The following is a 9,502-nucleotide window of genomic DNA, read 5'->3' as shown; positions in this document are numbered from 1 at the left end:
GGTGCAAAAAGCACAGCAGTGTTAACAGCTGAGAGTATCTGTGTAAATCCTTTGAAGGCAGCAGACCACCACGTCAGAAGGAGTCCAACCTTCTCTTCGAGGTCATTGATGTAGCATTCTGGAATCATGTCCTCCCACATTGCTTCACCTTTTACATCGGAGCTTCCCAGCCCCGGCTGCACATTTAAATCTCCTGGAGAGCTGGGAAATAATTTGGACACCAATTAAATCCATTTCTGACGATGGGGCAGCTTGGGCATCAGTAGTTGCAAAGCTCTTTTAGGGTGTGGCCAGGGCTCAGACCTTTAGACTTTTTTTTTAAAAACACCCTAAGAAGGTTCCTTCCTTTCTCTCGGTCAGTGGTTCTTGTACTTGGGAGTGCAACAGAGTCCCCTGGAGGGCTTCTGAAGAGAGGTTGCTGGGCACCATCCACAGAGTTTCTATTATAATTCACTAGGACTGAGGTGAGGCTGGAGGATTTGCGTATCTAACAAGCTCCCGGGTAATGCTGATGATGCTGGTCATGGGGCCACATTTTGAGAACCACTGCTCTATAGGCTACATGAACTCTGATGACTTGCTGCATTCAGAATTTCTCTGACACTGTCCCTGTCCTTGCCACTACATTTCCCTCTCATTTCTTACTCTCTTGTAATGATATACCCTTTCCTTTTGATTCTAACTCATCCATCCATCCATTTATTTGTAGACAATTCCAAGGCACCTGATACATGCTGGGGGCAGTGTTCCTGTGTCTTTCTTCCATTAAATCTTTCTTTCAATCCGAACACCATTGGTAATAGCTGCTTTCTCCCTTCATTACTATTCCTGGCTTAGTCTTTGCCTGTGGAGGTTGATTTTGACATTGGCATGCATTTTAGCTTGGCACTCATAGTTACCTACTGTGTTTAGCATTTTCTTATTTCTTTTGAGGCATATTTGGTTCATATAGGTCTTTGCACTTAGGGGCTGTACATGTGGGAAAAGGTAGACCCAGAATGATGGTCTGTAGTCAGCCAACAATGCTGGGGGAGGGAAAACCTTCTTGAAATGCACGTTAGGTCTCCCTTCTAGAGCCTTTGCTTTTAGATGTGGGAAAATAGATTGAGATTGGAAGCACTTGTTCTAATTTATGATCCTCTGATTTCTCTGTTCACTGACTGTTGGGGGTTAGGGATCCATTTAGGGGAAGACTTCTTATTCCATTGTTGATTTTTTTCATGACTGTATTCATCTTCTATTTTGCCTAACAAGAGTCACAAACTCAGAGGCTTAAAACAAATGTCTTTGCTTATCTTCAAGTTTCTGTAGAAGAGAAGTCTAGGCACAGATTGGCAGAAGTTTTTGCTCTGGGTCTCCAAGGCCTGAAATCAAGGTGTAAGCCAGACTGAGTTCTTATCCACAGGCTCCACCAGGGTAGGATCCATTTGTAAGAGTGGGTGTTGGCAAAATTCATACTTTGGAGACTGTAGAATTTATGGACATTTGCTTCTTCAAAATCAGAGAGACGAGAGAGAGAGAGCTGCTTCAAGTCTCTGACCTCTTTTAGACTCTCTTTTAGACAGCTCGCCTGGTTAGATCCTACCTACCCAGGAAGATCTCCCTTTTAATTAGTGTAAAGTTAGCTGCTTAGGGACTTTGATTACTTATGTAAAATCCTCTACCTCACCACATTCTGTTGGTTATATGCACGTCAGGTCCTGCTTACATTTAAGTACAGGAGATCTTAAGAGGTAATGGATCATTTGAGCACATCTTAGAATTTTACCTACCACAAAGACTATAGCAAAATACATGTCAAAAGCTGCAGAATTCCAAACGTACTCCAGAACTGTAACTATGAGGCCATATTTCTGCATTCAGATAAATGCCTTATGGATAAAGCTTTTTGAGCATCATGTGGAGGCAGTGTCTCATCCTTGTGAAGCAATTCTATAAGCCACAGAAAGTAATTGATCTGGCAAGAGCATCATTTTTCCCTCCTTTGGTAAAACAGACTCTTCATTTATTCTTGTATGCTGCATTCTATTTTTTACTTATAGTACATTTTCTAAATAAGCTAATTATAAGTTATATTCTTGTCACCAAAGACAAAGAAAGTAAACCAACCCTTACCCATTTACTCCAAATAAATGAGGTCTTTAATCAGAAATAGCAAAGTTCGTCAGACTGAAACTGATCATAAATCACATTGTTTTGGGTATACGTAACCAGCAGGGTGAGCTATTATATTAAAAACCAGTCCACAGATCCCAATCAAGAGGAGCATCTTTAAGCCAACTGGAGAAGCCTTAGTGTCTAGAGTTTCGCCATTCTCTAGGAGCCAGGGGGGATCACTCACCATGTTCTAGAACCAACTGTGATCGACCACTGTCAAGTGTGATGGGCTTTCATGCTGTTGGCACCAAGGATGGTGTCTTTCTTTGACTTGTCCGAGAGAAGTTATCAGGGGAGCCTAGTGAGAATCAAGTGTTGAGAGGAATAACAGAGTGTTAAGAAGGAATTGTGGTGTTCAGGCAGCAGGGGAGCATGGTGGTGACATGATTGGGAATGGTGGGGCCAATGAGCTCCATCCTCAATTCAAGCCTTCCAGTGATCTGCTTGAGATTTCCAGGCAGCCCAGTCTTCAAGAGACATTTCTGGAGTGAGCAGCTTAAGCATCTTCTGTCCCAAAGAATCCAACCCGAAGGCCAGTCATTTCATACTAACTCTGTCCTGGACTTAGTTGCATTTTGCATTTATTGTGTAATTTAAACTGAGTCATGCCAGCCAAAGTCCTATTACATCACATAACTCAATAACACAGACTACAGTTAGTAATGTTTCTTGTGAGTAACTGGACAAAATGTTCTTCTGAATGCTATTGGAAAAAGAACATCAGTAATGCAAGATACTGTCCTAAAACACATAAAATAGATTCTGGTCTTTGGTAAAGTGGTATAATTTCAATGAAGTTTCATCAAAGGACATCTGAGTCTTGGGAATAATTTAAGAAATCTTGATGAACCTTCAGTCTAATGATTATTTATTAATATTATGAAAGAATCCTTTGTTGTTCAGAAGGATTCACTCAAGGGTTCCTTTAAATAGAGCCTTTAAATGTTTGTTTATAAACTATCAACTACTTGACAGGGAAACAGGGAAACTTGAACTGTTGGGAGCCACTGCCAGTTGAAGATTAATCCAAAATGTAGATAAAGCCGCTCTCTGATTATAATGTAAGTCAATGAGAAAATATAATTAAATTTATAAAATTTAATCACCATGGAACTCTTCAGGAACACATCTTTTGCAAGAAAGGAGATAACACCTGTGGAGTGTCTCTGCCTAGCAGGTCTGTAAATCTTTCTAAAAGTCATTGTCCCACAAATCTCGACTCAGCCCACGTAGTGCTCATGAGCCATGTTTGCATTTGCAAACACTTCACTGCTTTGCATTTTGCTTTCCTTGCTCTGCCTGGCAGATGGCCTGGATCACCACAGGCTCCTTTGTAGGTATTTGGTGACTTGATGCAAAACATTCTTTCAACAGTAGGCCAAGATATGGACATCACACATATGGTTTGTGGAGGGTTGTGATAAGTCCTGCTGTGATTTCCAAAGTTGTTTTTGAAGCAATGATCAGGATTTACACCTCTGGGCTTAAGGAAACATAAACATCGACCTGAACTTAATAAATTCAAAGTTCTTGGCTCAAGGACAGTTCCCACAGAACTTCAACTTAAGTGAAGTAGAAAGGAAGCAGATTCTTACTCATTTATTTATGCATTTTACTGGGAAAACACAGACATAGAAAACTGGATACAATAAATTCAAAACTCAGTGGATTATTATAAGGTCCCCACCTTTTTAAATGACACCAAAGTCAAGAAACAGAACATCACTAGCCACCCAAGAAGTCCCAAGGCTAATCAAATGTACCATCCCAACCTCACCCACCTGCTTTTCTCCCTGTTGGTTTTTTATGGTAATTACTTTCTGCCATTTCTCTATAGTTTTATAACCCCAAAGTTTATCCTTAAACCCTGTGGTTTAGTTTTGCCTGTTTTTAGAAAATAAAGTCTTTTAAGTCTATTTTGATTGAAAGGTTCCCCCTTCCACTGCTGTCTTTTCTCCTGGAAATTTATTCATTGAATAATCTGGGTCATTTGATCTGTGACGTTTCCCATAGTCTGTAATTTGCTGGTTGCATCCACATGGTTTAATTTGACATGTTCCTCTGTCCTCTTGTTGTAACCTGTGGAATAGTAGTTTCATCTAGAGTAGTGGTTTTCAATGGAGAGTGCTTTTGCTCTCCCTGCTTGGGGACTTTTGGCAGTGTTTAGAGACACTTTTATTTTTTAATTTTTTTTTCACTTGTACAACAGGGTGGAAGTTGCTATTGCCACATCCTACAATGCACAGGACAGAGCCCCACAGCAAGAATTTATCTGGCTCCAAATACCATCAGTGCTAAGGTTGAGAAATCCCAATTTAGAAATTTGTTCAGATTCAGGTTCCGTTTTTTTGCGTGTGTGGTAAGACTCTAGGTGTCATGATCTTTCATCAGCAGGCACATAACATCTCTATACCTCTATTTTTATGATATTAGCAACTTTTGATGCTCACTGCCTGGGTTAGTGGTTGCAAGATACTGATGTTGTGTGTCTCTAATTTCTCCTTCATTTGTTAGTTGGAATATTTTAATATAAAACCCTTTCCTCTTCTCATTGGTTAACCAGTGGTACATTTCATAAAAGAAGGGCAGCATACATACTTGATTCTTTCCTTTTATTTAATAGTTTTCAAGATAATGAATTGTTGCCTCTAAAGGCAACACAATTATATTAATATTATTAATATATTACCTGTGCATACTGTGCAGATGCTGATACCATGTAGGTCCTGTGAATGTTGATGCATTATCCTCACCTTGTATTGTTTCTTGGGAACATCTTGCCACCTGTTTCTTATAAATGTTGTTCATAGACTTGGGGTTTTGCTAAGTTTATCTGATTTTATGGGGGAGATTTGAGCAGAGTCAAATAAAATGTACCATCACCACTACTGTCTTCTCAGAATACCTGTTTATTCTATACCACATGATTGAGATTTAGGAGCTTTTAATTAAAAAAAATTTACTTTTATCTTGAAACTGTTTTAAAGTTTTTTATTGAGGTAACATTGATTTATAACATTATCTAAGTTTCATGTGTGCAACATTATCTTTAGCTTTTGCTACATAGACAAGTGTTGACATCTGAAGGAATTTTCATTGAGAAGATGACATTTGAGTAAAGACCTGAGTAAAAGAGTAAAGCAGCAAACAGTGGACATCTAGATAAAGAGCATTACAGGAAGAAGAAATAGCAAGTGCAAAGGCCCTGAGGTGGGAGGATGAATACTGTGCTCAGAGAACAATAAGGAGGCTAGTGCAATTCAAGTGGAGTCAGTAGGGAAAAACAGTGGGGGCTGAAGTAAGAGACATATCCATAGGGAGGTTGTTGGAGGGTGTTGGCTTCTGAGAGGACTTTGGCTTTTGCTCTGAGTGAAGTAGGAAGTCATTGAAGGGGCCTAAACAGAAGAATGACATGACTTGACTTACTCTTTAAAAAGGGTCCTTCAAAAAAAAAAAAAAAAAGGAAAGAAAGGAAGTACTGAGACATACACAGATGAACCTTGAAAACTTTATGCTGAGTAAAAGAATATAGAGAAAGTCTCATGTTGTACAATTCAATTTATATGAAATGTCCAGAATAGGCAAATCCACAGTGACAGAAAGCAGATTACGGTTACCAGGAACCAGGAAAGAATAGAAAGTGACTGTCAATAGGTATGGAATTTCTTTTGTGAGTGATGCAAACGTTCTGGAATTAGCAGTGATGGTTGTACAATTGTTTTTTTTTTTAATATATTAAAAAACTACTGATTCTATACTTTAAAAAAAAAAAAAAGGTCCTTCTAGCTGCTGTACTAAGAATAGACCCTAGTGGCAAAGCTGCTATCAGTGAAACCAGGCAAGAGATAATGGTGGCTTGTGTTAGTAGTGAAAAGTGGTCAGATGCAGAATGGTCAAATTTAGAGGTAGAGCCAGCAGAATTTATTGATGTATTGGTTTTGAGAGGAGAGGATTCAAGAATGACTCCAAGTATTTTGGTATGAGCAATTGGATTGATAGAGCTGTTATTTACTAAGTTGGGGAAGATCATGGGATGAGTGGGTTTTTGGTAGGGAATAACAGGAGTTTAATTTTGGACATGAAAAGTTTGAGATGCAGATTAGATATTTCAGTGGAGTTACTGAATTGGCAGTTGCACATGCTAGTTTGAAGTTCAGGAGAGAAGTCTGGGATGGAGGTCATATTTGGAAGTTATTAACATGAAGATATCAAAATGAGATTACCAAAAGGATTGGATTTGGACAGAGAAGAGATGAGGTCCTGAAACATTCCAATATTTAGAGGTTGGAGAGATGAGAAGGAACCAGCAAAAGGTATTGAGAAATTGTCATTTGTGGGATAGAAAGAAAAGCAGGAGTCTTTGGTGTTCTGGAGGCCAGCAAAGATTGTTTTTTAAGGAGGGAGTAATCAAACATATCGAATGCTTGTGGTAGGTCAAGAGAGATGAGTTCTGAGAAACCATTATTGAATTTAGCAATGAAAGGGCTATTTGTGATCTTGACAAGAATTCTTTCAGTGGTGAATGTGGGGCAGGACAGGAGTTAGGAGCAAAGCCTGTTTGGAGTAGATTCAAGAAGAGAAATGAAAACAGTAAGAGTTTCCCTGAAGATTTTGGTTATAAAATGGAGCAGAAATGGGTGAACTGTTTTAAATGTTGATTTTGGTTTTTAGTTTAAATATCATAAATTGAATAAAAATACTTCTGGAATTTGAATTTGAAAATTACTTAGGGAATTTGTTAAATTTCCTAATTCTGATATGAACTGTGGTTATGTAAAAGGAGTGTCCTTATTCTTGGGAAAACAGAGATAAGAGACGGTAAGAGAGAAAGAGATGGTGATGATGATAGACCAAACGTAGAATGAAAGAATCTTGGCAAAGGATATGTGGGAATTCCTTGCAACTCTCCAATAAGTTTGAAGTTCTATCAAAGTAAAAAGTAATAAAAATGTCTGGAGTATATTTCTTAATCCAGCTTGTTTCTTAGAACCTATTGTAGGATCTTAACATTACTATAAATAAACACTTATCTCTCGAGTTTCTATTCGCTGCTAGACACTGTGCTGGGGCAGCATATACATCATTTCTAATCCTGCTGAGTAGGTATTTCTATCCCCATAAAAAATGGAGCAGCAAAATGGGACAATACCTGGAGAGGGGTATGTGGGCTCAAGAAAAGGTTAAACAATTTTTTTTTGTTTTAGATGGGTTTATTTCTAGAATATTTGAATACTAGTGGGAATGATTCAGTAGAAAAGGAAGCATTGATGATGCTGAGGGAGGGGAGAATTGCTGGAGAGATGTTCTTGATTAAGGAAGAGGGATGGGATCTAATGTGCAAGTGGAGGGTTTGGCTTTCAATTGGAGTCAGGACTGCCCACCCACTGTATCAGAAGAGAGGGGAGCGCACATGCGGACAGATGTAGGTAGGTGGGCAGAAGGTGTGGTGACAACCTGTAGGGATTCTCTTTTGTTTCTGTATGTAGCTGAAAACTGGGCCATCAAGGAGTGTAAGGAGGAAGAGGCATTGAGATTTGAAGAGAGAGGAGAAGCTGTGAAATGGATGGCTAGTGGAGGGTGAATGGATGAAGGAAATATAGTAGATGGCCAGTCTTACCAAGGACCCTCTTCAAGTAATCACGAATTTAGAATGAGACCAGTCACTACAGTTTCCCTCTCGGCCCCAGCAACATTTAGGTTCCATGGATACAGATCTGGAGTCGGCAGAGATCTGGATTTAACAACGTGAGGGTTCTGCTTTGCAATTTTGTTGAAAAAAGAAAAGAGCAATGAAGTTGATGGTGAAAGCAAAGGAGTGAAAATTGATCATGGAGTGTATGATGGCTAAGTAGGAAAGATGAGGACCCTGTAGGGAGGTGACAGTGAAAGAGTGGTACGACCAATGATTGGATATATCAGTGGGGTGGAGGGATGATGGGGAGACTGGATACCTCAGGGAGTAAGCCAAAAAGATAGGAAATGGTGTTTGAGGGATTGAATGATTAAAATTAAGATAACGGAAAGGTGTTGTTATTAATAATGACAAAAATCTTGGAGGTGGCCATGGAAGTTGAGGTGAAGCTCAGTGTGTGACATGTAGTAGACTGTGAGTAAATGTTTAGTCCTTCTCCTATTTCTTTACTGCTTATTTGATTAAAGCACCATAAATCTGGGCACTACTAAGCAGTAAATTTTCTCTCTTAAACTACCAAATAATCCAGTAGCATCTTTGGCCCACATCTCTCATTTCAGATTGAGGGTCTGTATTTTACTTTCCATAAATTATGGCAGTTAGCCCAAGTTTTTGGTACTGGTACATACACACTGCTTATTGCTGATTGATGCAAACATGTTTTCTCTTGGATGTGACCTGAGAATCCTTCTCAACACAGTATCTAGGTCTCCACGACCAATCAGCAGGAGTTGGCATATATGATTAAACCTATTGGAGCTACAGATAAGGTCACTTAGAAATTATTTTAGTTTATTGATTTGGTGAAACTCAATTGTTTCTAAATGAATGTTCTGAACTCTATTTAACTTTCCAATGTGAGAATAAATGCTTCCTTAGATAAGATAGGAAAACAGCTTCCAATTTTGAATAGTGACTTTTTAGGTATGTGGTTTCTCCAGTGCTCTGCTTTCTCTAGGACAGCCCCACAGAAGAATGTGTTTTTTTTTTTTTCCCTTTCAGATTAGCTTAATAAAAAGAAAATGGTAGGAAATTAGTTTCTCCAGGATACTTTTATACCAGATCATTATTATTAGTTAGAGTTTGTCCTAAAGAGTGGAACTAATTTGAAATGTTAGGTTTTGAGCGTGTATTTTCAATCTTTAAATTATAACCATCTAGATAATTGTATTGGATTATTTTAGTTTTATCAGAGAAAGCAAAATGAGTAATGCTTGAAAAACTATTTGTATTTCAGAGTAACTTTGGATTCTAAGTGACTAAAAACATGAACTGTGTCTGAGTCACTTTGCTTTAACTATATTTTGGGGGTTGCTTGATTTATTTGATTGCCTTGCCTTGAACAGAACACATTTGTGTCCCAGTGATGGCTCACTCTCCCCCTGCTTTCATGGGGGTGGAGCACTTTGGAGATGCAAAGTGATTATTTTTGGTTTCATCCATCAAAGGGAATAGAATGAGATAAAAAAGCATTAACTTCTTTTTTTTTCTAAACTTAAATTTCCAGCAATCTCAAAAGATGACTGCTTCTTAGCAAAAGAATGTTGGCAGAGTTTATTTGATTGCAAAATTATCGGAATAGATGTTTTGAAAGTTATCTCTTTGCCGAAGGTCCAATTAAATCTTATTTAATGAGTGGAGAATTGTGCTAAG

This window comes from Cervus elaphus, chromosome X (assembly GCF_910594005.1).
Source record: "Cervus elaphus chromosome X, mCerEla1.1, whole genome shotgun sequence".
Taxonomy (NCBI): Eukaryota; Metazoa; Chordata; class Mammalia; order Artiodactyla; family Cervidae; genus Cervus; species Cervus elaphus.
Note: the sequence above shows the minus strand (reverse complement) of the source record.